The 14529-nt window shown below is 44.3% G+C and overlaps 1 long non-coding RNA gene across 4 annotated transcripts; it reads left to right on the forward strand.

Annotated features, from left to right (window-relative positions):
- Positions 1-182: 182 nt before the first annotated feature.
- On the forward strand, positions 183-4616 carry LOC102183959. 4 transcript variants are annotated; one of them, XR_001917740.1, is made up of 6 exons: positions 183-248; positions 606-850; positions 1393-1535; positions 2607-2804; positions 3534-3687; positions 4276-4616. It is a non-coding gene; the product is annotated as an uncharacterized LOC102183959 (long non-coding RNA). The 4 variants fall into 4 exon arrangements; XR_001917738.1 differs by lacking the exon at positions 3534-3687; XR_001917739.1 differs by lacking the exon at positions 3534-3687 and having other exon boundaries at positions 1396-1535.
- Positions 4617-14529: the final 9913 nt, after the last annotated feature.

The following is a 14529-nucleotide window of genomic DNA, read 5'->3' on the forward strand; positions in this document are numbered from 1 at the left end:
AGGTGACTGTCGCCCCCCGCCCGAAGTCCGCCTTGAGCTGCCATTGGTCCGGGCGCAAGACGGCTCTCCAGACTCTCAGGTGATTGAACGATGTGGCTGTCACTCATAGCCACTCCTTTTCGCTGGTTGGCTGTACGTGTCTCCGGGCGCGCATGCTCCAAATAGCTAAGGGGGCGGGGCAGCGCTCCTCTGGTTCCCACAGCCCGCCTGCCAATCTGCGGATGCTGGCGGCTGGGACCCAGCAGAAGGTACTGGGCGGGGTGGGCTCCGCTAGTCCCCGCGCTCACGGCTTACCGTCTCCCTGTTTTAAAACTTCAGCATCAGGGTCTTTTCCAATGAGTCAGTTATTTGGCCACCTGATGCGAATAACTGAGTCCTTTGGAAAATACCCTGATGCTGGGAAAGACGGAAGGCGGGAGAAGAAGGGGACGACAGAGGATGAGATGGTTGGATGGCATCACCGACTCGATGGACATGAGTCCGGGAGTTGGTGATGGACAGGGAGGCCTGGCGTGCTGCAGTCCATGGGGTCGCAAAGAATCGGACCCGACTGAGCGACTGAACTGAATGCTTAGAATAGCAAGGGGGCTTTCTTTTTCCCGCAGTTGGACCCTCCCTTATACAGGTAAGGAAAGAAGAGGACGCCCAGGAGAGCGTCCAGAGAAACACCAGCACTTACTAGGGGCAGGGAGGAGGATCAGAAGAGAGATCGGAGAGGAGCATCAAGGAGGAGGGGGAAAACCCTGGAAGTTTCAAGGACGCCCTGATTAACAACGTCAGTCTCGACTGCTGCCAGGAAGCATGTAAGATGAGGACAGAAAATTTTCTTGTACTTCGCAACACCAGTTTGGTAAGAGCGATGTCATTGTGAGGAAGTGGAGACACAGTGTTGATTGTTCCTTTCTCGAAGTTTGCCTTCAGGAGAGGAAAGAGACAACTAGAGCCAGAAGGTGTGAGACACCGCCTCAAAGGAACTGGGAGACTTTCATCTTTCTCTGTGCCTCTTTTTCTTAATATGTATTTTTTGTGTGTGCTTACAAAAGCATATACAAAACACTTACAATGTTTCAGGTGCACAGCTACGTGGTTATTATACACATATGTTATTTTTATAATAGACACATCTATTATTGTTAGGTTATTTTCCATTATAGATATTTCAGATAATTTTCCATTCTAGGTGTTCCATTAGCGATATTGACAAAATATTGACTATAGTTACCTATGTGTACAGTAAACCTTTGTTGCTTGTTGCACACCTATTTTTTTAATTAGAATCTAGAAATCAAAAAAAGAAGAAATCTAGCAATCTATTCATACTAAGTCAAAAAATGGAATCAAAATGTCATGTTTTTTAGCTATATGCCTCTTTTTTTTTTCCATACCACGCAGCAGGTGGCGTATTAGTTCCCCAACCAGGGATCAAACCCAAGTCCCCTGCATTGGAAGCATAGTCTTAACCGCTGGACCACTGAGGAAGTCCCTGTCTGTGCCATTTTTGATTTCTCATATTGGCGGCCATTGGAATCTAGTGGGTAAGTAAATGGGTGCTGTTTTGTTTTGTTTTTTTTAACACTGATACATGTACTGGGTTGAAGAGTATCCCCCTAAAATTCATGTCTATCCAGAACTTGTAAATGTCACTTCATTTGGAAATTAGATGTGATCCAAATAAGGTCATGCTGGAGTAGGGTGGGCCCTAAATCCAATGACTAGTATCCTCCTAAGTAGAGAGAAGTTTAGACACAGACATACACGGAAGGCCAATTGATAGTAGAGACAGAGTTTTGCAGCCACAAACTGAGGAGCTCCTGGAACCACCAGAAACTGAAAGAGACAAGGAAAAATTCTCCCCTAGAGCTTTCAGAGGGAACACAGCCCTGTTTACACCTTGACTTTGGACTTCTAGCCTCCAGAACTGGGAGAGAATAAATTTCTGTTGGTTGAAGCCTGCCCGTTTGTGGTAATCTCTTATAGCAGCCCTGGGAGACTAAAACAGTATATGTTTGCAATTTTTCATAATAAAAAATATGGGGGGATGAAAGTTTGATCATGCCCATTGCCAGTAAGGATGTTGGGGAATAGTCTCGCCTACACGGTGGTGAAAATATCAACTGGTTGAACTGTTTTTAGAGGATAATTTGGCAGCATCTAACAAACTGAAACCTGTATGACCTTTAACTAAGAGGTTTCCCTCTTAGGGATCCATTCAATAGAAATGGGCTTCCCTGGTGGCTCAGATGGTGAAGAGTCGGCCTGCAGTGCGGGCGGCCTGGGTTCAATACCTGGGTCAGGAAGATCCCTTGGAGAAGGAAATGGCAACCCACTCCAGTGTTCTTGCCTGGAAAATCCCATGGACAGAGGAGCCTTGCAGGCTACAGTCCATGGGATCACAAAGAGTCAGACACGACTGAGTGATTTCACTTTCAATAGAAATACTCAGCCAAGCACACACAAAGAGAGCTTTTGCAGCACTGTTTGTGGTTACAAAGATGTGGGTACTTGGGACTGGACATTGGGACAGTGTCCAGCCTCTGCTGCTGCCATCCCTGCCCCTCAAATACCATCTCCTTGGCAGAATTCAATCTATGTGACTCCCCCCCCAGCCCCACAGAGCTGACAGACCACTGATCACCTCTACTCATCAACTGCTTAGGAGATTGTAATCATGGTTGTCACAAATGTGGCTTCAACTATGACAGTGGCAGTTGAGCTGAAGAAAGGAGGTGGGCTTGCCATCGTTGAAGAAGACAGAGACTGGAGGTGGCTCTTGGATCTGTCTGAGTTGGGGACTAGGAGACGAGGTAAGTTGGGGACTGGGAGATGAGGTAAGTTGGGGACAGTTAAGTTTGGGTTGTTTGTGGGGCCCCTCAGTGGCAATGTCTGAGTCAGCTGCAGGGAGAGCTTTGTGCTGGAGCTCACTGTGTCCCCAGAAGACCAGGAGAGGTTGGAAGGCTTAGGGCCATGATCTAAGTTGTTGTGTTTAAAAGGGCTGATTTGGCTGTGGGAGCAGAATGGATGAAGTGGGGAGAGTGGCAAGAGACCAGCAAGAGGCTACTGCCCTTGTCTAGGAGGAAGGTGATGGGGCTGGACCAGGTGATGGAGAGGCAGAGGAAGAAGCCAGAGAGACTGCAGAGGTCGCTGCCTCAGCATTGATGTGGGGCTGATGTTCGAGCAGGTGGCGTGGTGGCAGGGGCCCTGGGAGCATCTGAAGTGAGAGATCAGAGCCAGGGTAGCCAGCGGATGGGGAAGGGAAAGATCAGAGTCCGCATGCTCGAGTCCTTCCCCATCCTTGCTCTCACTCTCTGCCCAGTGGCTCTGTTGCATCCCCCTGGTCTGTCAATCCTGCTTAGCCTGGTGCCCCAAGGGAAAAAAAACAGGGACCGCCCCCCGCCACCCAAACAGGGCATCACAGCATCACTGAAGTCCAAGATTCAAGGGAAAGATTTTCTCAAAGGTGTGACCTTGCTGGCCAGCAGTCTCCTGCTCCCCGTCATTACAGAGGCCCACAGATGCTTTTCTTCTTTGCTCAGTTCCCACATGTCCCTGGAGTGGTAATCCTCCGGAAGCAGGAGACACGACATCAAGGGTCCCAGCCCAGGGTGATGGATATTCAAAAGGGAGACACACAGGGCCAGGAAGGAGGCACACAGAGGGGCGCCCACCTGAGTCTGCTTCGACCACAAGGTGACATCTAAGCTGAGTCCTTCAGTAAATATTGACAGCACCCATGAGTACCTTCTGTCTGTGGCTTTGTTTTGGGGGTGAAAGCATTTATTCATGAAAACCCACCTGGGCCCTCACCATCTCTGTGTCTTCTTTTAATACAATATTGGACACATCCCCAAATCAGTGTAATATCTGTGTGCTGCGTGGATTACCTATGTTGCATAGACACATATCACCTTTACGTTACACATATCACATTATTGCATGTGAAATAGACAATAAAAGGAGCCCCCATCACCCGCCCCAGACTTCACAGAGTGCTGCCAGGTCCTGGGCAAAAATCATTCTCCCCGAATCCCTTTCTCCTGCCCCTCCCCGCCCCCCAGAAGTAATTGCTAGCCTAAATTTGCTGTTTATCATTCTTTTTTCTCTTAGAGGTTGACCACTTCAGGATGCCCCCCTAAACAGTCTTGTGCTCAGTCTGCTGATACTTGAGCTTGACAAAATGGCATCATCCTGCTCCTAGACCCACACAGGGGACATGGGGAGCATCGGAGCATCCTCATGGAGTAAAACCAATGCCTGGTTTTCCTCTTCCCTTGGCAGATGCTGGTGCTTCTTACTGTCCCTTGGTTTGCCAGGAGGCTCTTAATGACCTACAGATGGAAGATGTCTCCGGGGCCATGGTCGACGGCTCTCTCGTTCACAATGATTCCATCTCCTTCCGTTTAGGAGCACCCCTCCTTGCCCATTGCCGGCCAGGAGACACACTGCAAGTGGCAGGGTCCAGGTATCAGGAGACCCACAGGTCCCCTGTGGGAGTCTTTTAGCACCCTCACCACAAGTGACTCTGCCGGGGGCCAGCGTGAGGAACTCCGCCCATGGCAAAGGTCATGAGGAACGAGGCTTGGCATACGCAAAGGCATGATCAAGACTCAGGAAACCCCCTGTTCCCGAGCATCTAACCCCAAAACCAGAGTCTGTTTTATGCTCTCACCTACACCTCTGACTTTACGGGGGGCTCTCTCCCATAACCGTTTCTCTCAGAGAAGAAGTAAACGTGCAGCTCCAAGGCAATAAAAATTCTTGGGCGTGACAAGAGTGTTTCAGCTTACGGACTCCTCTGAAGGTTATCTAGCCCACCTGTATAGGTTCATCCGGCCACATGTGATTGTTTACAGCCTCCCAACCTGAGAGGCATGAGATGTTTTAGACTTACTAAAGGCAAATTCTTTTGGGGAGTTAGAAATTATTAGTATGATGGGTTGGTTAGGAATTATATTGGTGAAGGGTTTTTCATTTGTTGTGTCAATAATTGCTGCTAATTCCCTGCTCTGGGTGGGACAAGGATGTCTCAGGTCAAACCTCTCTGCTGACAGACTAGCTTGTGTGACAGGATTATCCATACTGCTGCCACATGATTGTTTACTACCTCTCAACCATAAACAGCACAGAGTTTTGGAGTATTTTGAGAGTCTTAATTAGCATAGGGCTTTTTCTTCTTGTTGAGTCAATGATTGCCGCCAGGCCTCCATATCCTTAGGCACCTGGGAATATATTAATCAATGTATTTGGAATATAGCAAAGGAAATATGGTAGTTTTTGATGTTGGCAATACTAGACTTTTTGAGTTAATGGATTTTCTCTTTTGTAATAGATCACTGTACTTTGTTATAAATCACTGTGTCCTTGCTATGTAAAAATGTAACTTTATCATATCTTAAGACTAAATAGATCTTAAGGGGAGCATTGGTGAAAGGATTTTCATTTGTTGGGCTGATGTTTGCTGCTAAATCTCCATGTTCCCTACCCTTATAATGAATATAACTAACATATAAGAGAAATAAGTATTAACCTTTAAGCATATAGGAGAAATAAGTATTAACCTTGAAGACTAATCATGTTAACCTTGGGTTAAATAAATTCCTTTCTTGATTGTAACTCACTACACCCTCACCCTATAGAAATGTAACTTTATTTGGAGGGTGGTGCCTGGTTTAAGAAAAAACACCCTTGGAAGAAATAAGTTTTTTGGTTATCAGAAAGAAAGGATCATAAAATGTCAGCAGGTCTCACTCATGGCCAGAAGATGATGTACCTTTTTTTATACATTTATGTGAAGCACCTGATTTTGATAAAGGTCAGGACTGCTGACCCCCGCGTGACACTGTATTCATCCCTATGTGTAACAAAAGGTATATAAGCAAACCGAAAACTAAAGAAATCGGATCAGTTTCCGGAAAGACTGATTCCCTCATGTCGCTTCTTTCTTGCTCCCGTTTTTCTGGCTGAATTCCCATCTGGAGCATGGATGCTATTCCACGTAATCCAAGTTATTCAGCCTCTTTTTCTCCGCTAATCTTCCTACTACACTATCCGTTTCTAATCTCTCTATATCGGTGATTAAATATGTATTTTTCCAAAGACGCCGACTCCGTCCCCACCTTCGAATCACCCTGGATCCACCAGGGCTGGACCCCGGCATGACTCGGCAATGGAATGTTGCTTACAAAACCCTGAGCTCCATGCTGTGCTTGCTAAGAGACAGGTGAAGGGGGCCACCACCTCACCCCTGCAGCCCACGTCACCTGGAGTGCTCCCCAAAGTGGAGTCCACACCCTGAACCCGCTCACCCAGGCGTCACACAGTCCTCCCAGGCTTGCCTTCCCCCACACACTCCTTGTGTGACTGAAAAAGAAAAGTTGAGAAATCCAGATGTCCAGCGGAATGACTTAGCAAAGCAAACTTTGCCTTGGTATCGCCCAAGTCAAGAATTCAAATGCCTACATCCTCATCCCCCTCCCATCACTTCCTTCTTACTGGTGCGTGCACCAGTGAGCATGCACCTGATTTTTGGGGTCATCTTTTGGCTTTTCATAACTTTACCAATTGTATCAGCCCGTTTGGGGTGCTGGGACAAAGTGTCACAGACAGTGGCACTTAGAAACAGCAGAAGTTTATTGCTCACCGAGGCTTGCCGTCAGAGATCAAGGTACCACCAGCATGGGGGAGGGTCTTCTTCCCAGTTGCAGACTTCTCATTGTATCCTCACTGGGTAGGAGGACTGAAGAAACCGGAGATTCTTTGATGAGGACACTCATCCCATCTTGAGGACTTCACCCTCATGAGCTCATGACCTGAGCACCTCTCCCAGGCCCCCACCTCCTAATAAATACCATTAAGGCATTAGATTTCAATATTTGAGTTTGGACAAACATCCTGACCATTGAACCAGACAAGCAGGCATCTCTTGGTTTTGTTTTGTCTGCATTGGGATTTTGTATAAGTGGAATTATTCAGTATTTTATTTGTGTCTAGATTCTGTGCTCAAAATTTGGAGGTTAATGTAAGTGATTTCATAATAGCCACATGACTGCTGTTCCTCTGGACAGATATTTTGCCAGTCATTGAGCCCTTCTGTTGAGGGATATTTGAGTATTTTCCCACTTTAGCTAGCACAGCTAGTGTTGCTGCAAACATATATTTGCCTAATGGTGCACATGTATGTGTATTTCCATAGGTGTATGTGTGTGTGTGTCTCAGGTCATAGGGTACATACACTGGGTTGAACGGGCTTCCCAGGTGGTGCTAGTGGTAAAGAACCCACCAACCAAAGCAGGAGACATAAGAGACGCACGTTCAATCCCTCGGTGGGGAAGATTCCCTGGAAAAGGAAATGGCAACCCACTCGTTTTCTTGCCTGGAGAATCCCATGAACAGATGAAGCCTGGCAGGCTACAATCCATAGGGTTGCAAAGAGTCTGATGTGACTGAAGCAACTTAACATATACTGGGTTGAATAGTGTCCCCCCAAATTCATGTCCAGGCTTCTGTGATGGCTCAAACAGTAAAGAATCTGCCTGCAGTGTGGGAGACCCGGGTTCAATCCCTGGGTTGGGAAGATCCCCTGCAGAAGGGAATGGCAACCCACTCCAGTATTCTGGCCTAGAGAATTCCATGGACAGAGGAGTCTGGTGGTCTATAGTCCATGGGGTTGCAAAGAGTTGGACACAACTGAGCAACTAACACTTCAGTTTATTGTGCTTTGTTAATGCAATTACAGGAAGTTCTTATACAGTATGTATGTTTTCAGCTCTGCCATTGTGTTTCCTCTTCAATGAAATGCCTGCTCACACCAATCTTCCCGTTTTTCTATGGATTGGTTATCTTTATCTTAGTGATTTAGTGAAGTGAAAGGCACTCAGTCATGTCTGACTCTGTGACCTGTGTCCATGGAATTCTCCAGGCCAGAATACTGGAGTGGGTAAATAGTGATTTATTCATGAGATTCTCCAGACCAGGATACTAGAGTGGGTAGCCTTTTCCTTCTCCAGGGGCTCTTCCCAATCCAGAGATCGAACCCAAGTCTCCTGCATTGCAGGCAGATTCTTTACCACTCACTGAGCCACCAAGGAAGCCCCCCTACCTTGCACTTTCTTCATGATGTCTTCTGATGAACAAAATGTCTTAATTTTACTGTAGTAAAATGTACAATCTTCTTGATGGTTCATGTTTTTTGTATGTGTGCTCAGTCGCTCAGTCATGTCCAACTCTTTGTGACCTCATGGACTGTAGCCTGTGAGGCTCCTCTGTCCATGACATATTTCCAGCGAGAATACTGGACTGGGTTGCCGTTTCCTCCTCTAGGGGATCTTCCCAACCCAGGGATCAAACCTGCATCTCCTGTGTCTCTTGCATTGCAAGCAGATTCTTTACCGCTGAGTCACTAGGGACTCCCTCATGTTTTTAATATCCTCTTTAAGAAGCCTTTCCCTGCCCCTAGATTATGGAAATATTTGCCTACATTATCTTCTAGAAGTTGTCTTTGTTTTCCATGCATTCATGTACGTTGTGGGGCTTCCCAGATGGTGTGAGTGGTAAAGAACCCATATGCCAATGCAAGAGATGTAAGAGATGCAGGTTCAGTCCTTGGGTTGGGAAGATTTCCTGGAGAAGGGCATGGCAACCCACTCCAGTATTCTCACCTGGAGAATTCCATGGACACAGGAGCCTGGCAGGCTACAGTCCATGGGGTCACAAAGAGTTGGACACGACAGAGTGACTAACCCTTTCATTTTCTTCATGTATGTTGTGAGGCAAGGATCAAGTGTCTTTAAGAGAGCTGCAATTGTCCCAATACTGTTTGAGTTAAATGTCCTTTACCCACTGTCTTGAAATACCAATTTTGTTCTATATTAAGTGTCCTTACAGCTGTGGGTCAGTTTTTGGCTCCCTGTTCCATTCCACTAATCAGTTTGTCTCTCGAGTACCACTGTGTCTTAATTATAATTTCACAATAAACTTTGATACCCAAAAAGGCAAATCCTCCCACCTTGTCCTTTTTCAAGAGGCTGTTCTTGGGCTATTGTGTGTCCATATTGATTTTATTATTTTTTTATATTGATTTTAGAATCAATTCATTATATTGGCTAGATTATTTAAAGTTGTGGTAAAATGTATATAACAAAGTGCCGGGGGCCAGCGTGAGGAACTCCGCCCATGGCAAAGGTCATGAGGAACGAGGCTTGGCATACGCAAAGGCGTGATCAAGACTCCAGGAAACCCCCTGTTCCCGAGCATCTAACCCCAAAACCAGAGTCTGTTTTATGCTCTCACCTACACCTCTGACTTTATGGGGGGCTCTCTCCCATAACCGTTTCTCTCAGAGAAGAAGTAAACGTGCAGCTCCAAGGCAATAAAAATTCTTGGGCGTGACAAGAGTGTTTCAGCTTACGGACTCCTCTGAAGGTTATCTAGCCCACCTGTATAGGTTCGTCCGGCCACATGTGATTATTTACAGCCTCCCAACCTGAGAGGCACGAGATGTTTTAGACTTAATAAAGGCAAAATCTTTTGGGGAGTTGGAAATTATTAGTATAGTGGGTTGGTTAGGAATTATATTGGTGAAGGGTTCTTCATTTGTTGTGTCAATAATTGCTGCTAATACCCTGCTCTGGGTGGGACAAGGATGTTTCAGGTCAAACCTCTCTGCTGACAGACTAGCTTGTGTGACAGGATTATCCATACTGCTGCCACTAGGCACATGATTGTTTACTACCTCTCAACCATAAACAGCACAGAGAGTTTTGGAGTATTTTGAGAGTCTTAATTAGCATAGGACTTTTTCTTCTTGTTGAGTCAATGATTGCCGCCAGGCCTCCATATCCTTAGGCACCTGGGAATATATTAATCAATGTATTTGGAATATAGCAAAGGAAATATAGTAGCTTTTGATGTTAGCAATACTAGACTTTTTGAGTTAATGGATTTTCTCTTTTGTAATAGATCACTGTACTTTGTTATAAATCACTGTGTCCTTGCTATGTAAAAATGTAACTTTATCATATCTTAAGACTAAATAGATCTTAAGGGGAGCATTGGTGAAAGGATTTTCATTTGTTGGGCTGATGTTTGCTGCTAAATCTCCATGTTCCCTACCCTTATAATGACTATAACTAGCATATAGGAAGAAATAAGTATTAACCTTTAAGCATATAGGAGAAATAAGTATTAACCTTGAAGACTAATCATGTTAACCTTGGGTTAAATAAATTCCTTTCTTGATTGTAACTCACTACACCCTCACCCTATAGAAATGTAACTTTATTTGGAGGGTGGTGCCTGGTTTAAGAAAAAACACCCTTGGAAGAAATAAGTTTTTTGGTTATCAGAAAGAAAGGATCATAAAATGTCAGCAGGTCTCACTCATGGCCAGAAGATGATGTAATATTCCTAAGACCTTTTTTTTTATACATTTATGTGAAGCACCTGATTTTGACAAAGGTCAGGACTGCTGACTCCCGCGTGACTCTGTATTCATCCCTATGTGTAAGCAAACCCAAAAAATATAGCAAACCGAAAACTAAAGAAATCGGATCAGTTTCCGGAAAGACTGATTCCCTCGTGTCGCTTCTTTCTTGCTCCCGTTTTTCTGGCTAAATTCCCATCTGGAGCATGGATGCTATTCCACGTAATCCAAGTTATTCAGCCTCCTTTTCTCCACTAATTTTCCTACTACACTATCCATTTCTAATCTCTCTATATCTGTGATTAAATATGTATTTTTCCAAAGACGCCGACTTCGTCCCCACCTTCGAATCACCCTGGATCCACCGGGGCTGGACCCCAGCAACAAAGTCTACTATTTTAGCCATTTTTTTATTTAAAAGATTTATTGTGGTAAAATAGTCATGATTTAAAACTTTACCACTGTAACCATTTTTAACTGTCCAGTTCTGGGGCATGAAGCACATTCACATTGTTCTACAACCATCGCCTCCATCCGTTGCCAGAACATTCTCATCCACCCCAAACTAAAACTGTCTTGACTAAACACTATCTTTCTCTATTCCCTCCTCCACCAGTCCCTGTCACCCATTCTACTTTTTGTCTCTACGAATTTGACTACTCTAGGGATCTCATATGTATGGAATCATACTACATGTAGTCTTTTGTGTTTGGCATATTTCACTTAGTGTAATGTTTTCAAGGTTCATTCACAATGCAGCCACAATGTCAGAATTTCCTTTCTTTTTATGGAGAATAATATTCCCTTGTATGACCCCAGTTTATTTACCCATTCATCTGTTGATGGAGCCTTGAGTTTCCTTTTTGCTTTTGTGAGTAATGCTGTTATGAACATGGGTGTCCAACTGTCTGTCTGAAACCTGATTAGCTTGTGATTGGAATCACATATAATCTATAAATCAATTCTGGAGAACTGACATATTTACTATATCAAGTATTCCTACTCATGAACATGGGATCACTCTCCATTTACTTAGGTCTTCTTTAATACCTTTCCATAAAATGTTATGATTTTCCTTATGTAGATCTTTCACATCTTTTGTGAGATTCCTAGTTACCTTGTAACTTTTGTAAATGGTGTCTTAAACTATACTTTCTTATTTTTTGTTGCTGGTATGTATGTAAATACAACTGATTTTTATACATGTTGATCTTATAACTGGGAAACTTTCTAAAACCTTGTTTCCAAAAATTTGGGTATAAATTCTTTCAGGTTTTCTTTCAGTTCCAGAAGCTAGAAGTGGTACCAAAGCAGTTAGACAAATGAAATCAAAAGTAGAATACTTGTAAAGAAGGAAACAACACTGTCATTAATTTCTGCTATTAGGACTGTCCACATAGAAAAACCAAAAGCTGAATTTCACCTCATTTTGTTCCAAGTTTTCTGAGACTGAACATGAGACTTCCTTGGTGGTATGGTGGATAGGAATCCACTTGCCAATGCAGGCAACACAGGTTCAATGCCTGGTCCAGGAAGATCCCACATACACCAGAGTAACTAGGCCCATGTGACATAACTACTGAGCCACAGCTCCTGTATTGCAACTACTGAAGGTCATGCACTGAGAGCCTGTGCTCCACAACAAGAGAAAACACCACAATGAGAAACTTGTGCACCACAACTAGAGAGTAACCACCTGCTCTGGCAGCAATGAAGACCCAGTGCAACCAAAAATTAAATTAATAAATAATTAAAAACACAACCACATGGAAAAATGGAACATTTATGTAGGGTATCAAATCAGAACTCTTCATGAAATAGTTGATGTCTGTCAAAATTAATATAAAACATATACATGAAAAGGAGATGTTACATTTGGACCTATGCAGATGCAAACTGGCTGACAGTCTGTTTTTTCCTACAAGTGAAAGTCTCTCAGTCATGTCTGACTCTTTGCAACCCCATGGACTATACAGTCCATGGGATTCTCCAGGCCAGAATACTGGAGTGGGTAGCCTTTCCCCTTTCCAGGTGATCTTCCCAACCCAGGGATTGAACCCAGGTCTCTCACGTTGCAGGTGGATTCTTTACCAGCTGAGCCACAAGGATTTATGTGGTTTTTTTTTCTAATGTTTACAAGGGTTTATGTTTTTTCCCATTGTTGTTGTTTAGTTGCTAAGTCATGTCCAACTCTTTGCGACCCTATAGACTGCAACATGCCAGGATTCCCTATCCTTCACTGTCTCCCAGAGTTTCTTAAAACTCGTGTCCATTCAGTTGGTGGTACTAACCAACCATCTCATCTTCTGTTGCCCCCTTCTCCTCCTTCCCTCAATTTTTCCCAGCATCGGGGTCTTTTCCAGAGAGTCAGCTCTTCATATCAGGTGGCCAATGTATTGGAGTTTTAGCTTCAGCATCAGTCCTTTCAATGAGTATTCAGGGTTGATTTCCTTTAGGATTGACTGGCTTGATCTCCTCGAAGACCAAGGAACTCTGAAGAGTCTTCTCAGCTCCACAACTTGAAGGCACCAATTCTTCGGTGCTCAGCCTTCTTTAGGGTCCAACTTTCACTAATGGCTAACCTCAGATATGCAGATGACACCACCCTTATGACAGAAAGTGAAGAGGAACTAAAGAAACTCTTGATGAAAGTGAAAGAGGAGAGTGAGAAAGTTGGCTTAAAGCTCAACATTCAGAAAACTAAGACCTTGGTATCCAGTCCCATCACTTCATGACAAATAGATGGGGAAACAGTGGAAATAGTAGCTGACTTTACATTTTTGGGCTCTAAAATCACTGCAGATGGTGACTTACTCCTTGGAAGGAAAGTTATGACCAACCTAGACAGCATATTAAAAAGCAAAGACATTACTTTGTCCACAAAGGTCTGTCTAGTCAAGGCTATGGTTTTTCCAGTAGTCATGTATGGATGTGAGAGTTGGACTATAAAGAAAGCTGAGCACCGAAGAATTGATGCTTTTGAACTGTGATGCTGCAGAAGACTCTTGAGAGTCCCTTGGACTGCAAGGAGATCCAACCAGTCCATCCTAAAGCAGATCAGTCCTGTAAGTTCATTGGAAGGACTGATGTTGAAGCTGAAACTCCAATACTTTGGCCACCTTATGTGAAGAGCTGACTCATTAGAAAAGACCCTGATGTTGGGAAAGATTGAGGGCAGGAGGAGAAGGGGACAGCAGAGGATGAGATGGTTGGATGGCATTACCGACTCAATGGACATAAGTTTGAGTAAACTCCGGGAATTGGTGATAGACAGGGAGGCCTGGCGTGCTGCAGTTCATGGGGTCAGAAAGAGTCGGACCCGACTGAGTGACTGAACTTCACTAATGGCCGAAAGTGAATAGGAACTAAAGAGCCTCTTCATGAGGGTGAAAGAGAATGAAAAAACTGGCTTAAAACTCAACATTCAGAAAACTAAGATCATGGGATCTAGTCCCTTCACTTCATGGTAAATAGAAGGAGAAAAAGTGGAAGCAGTGACAGACTTTATTTGGCGGGGGTGGGGGGCTCCAAAATCACTGCAGATGGTGACTGCAGCCATGAAATTAAAAGATCCTTGCTCCTTGGAAGGAAAGCTATGACCAACCTAGACAGCATATTAAAAAGCAGAGACATCACTTTGCCAACAAAGGTCTGTATAGTCAAAGCTGTGGTTTTTCCAGTTGTCATACATAGATGTGAGAGTTGGACCACAAAGAAGGCTGAGTACTGAAGAACTGATGCTTTTGAACTGTGGTGCTGGAGAAGACTTTTGAAAGTCCCTTGAACTGCAAGATCAAGGGACTTGATCCTAAAGGAAAAAAGTCAAGGAAAAGTGAAGGAAAAAGTAGAGGAAACAGTCAATCCTAAAGGAAAAGTAATCAAGGGAAAAAAAAGGGAAAAAGTCAAGAAAAAATAAAGGAAAAAGTAAAGGAAACAGTTAATCCTAAAGGAAACCAACCCTGAATACTCATTGGATGGACTGATGCTAAAGGTGAAGCTCCAATACTTTGGCCACCTGATTGAAAGAGCTGACTCTGGAAAAGACCCTGATGCTGGGAAAGATTGAGGACTGGAGAAGAGGGTGGCAGATGGTGAGATGGTTGGATAGCATT

The sequence above is a fragment of the Capra hircus genome, unplaced genomic scaffold (genome assembly GCF_001704415.2).
Source record: "Capra hircus breed San Clemente unplaced genomic scaffold, ASM170441v1, whole genome shotgun sequence".
NCBI lineage: Eukaryota > Metazoa > Chordata > Mammalia > Artiodactyla > Bovidae > Capra > Capra hircus.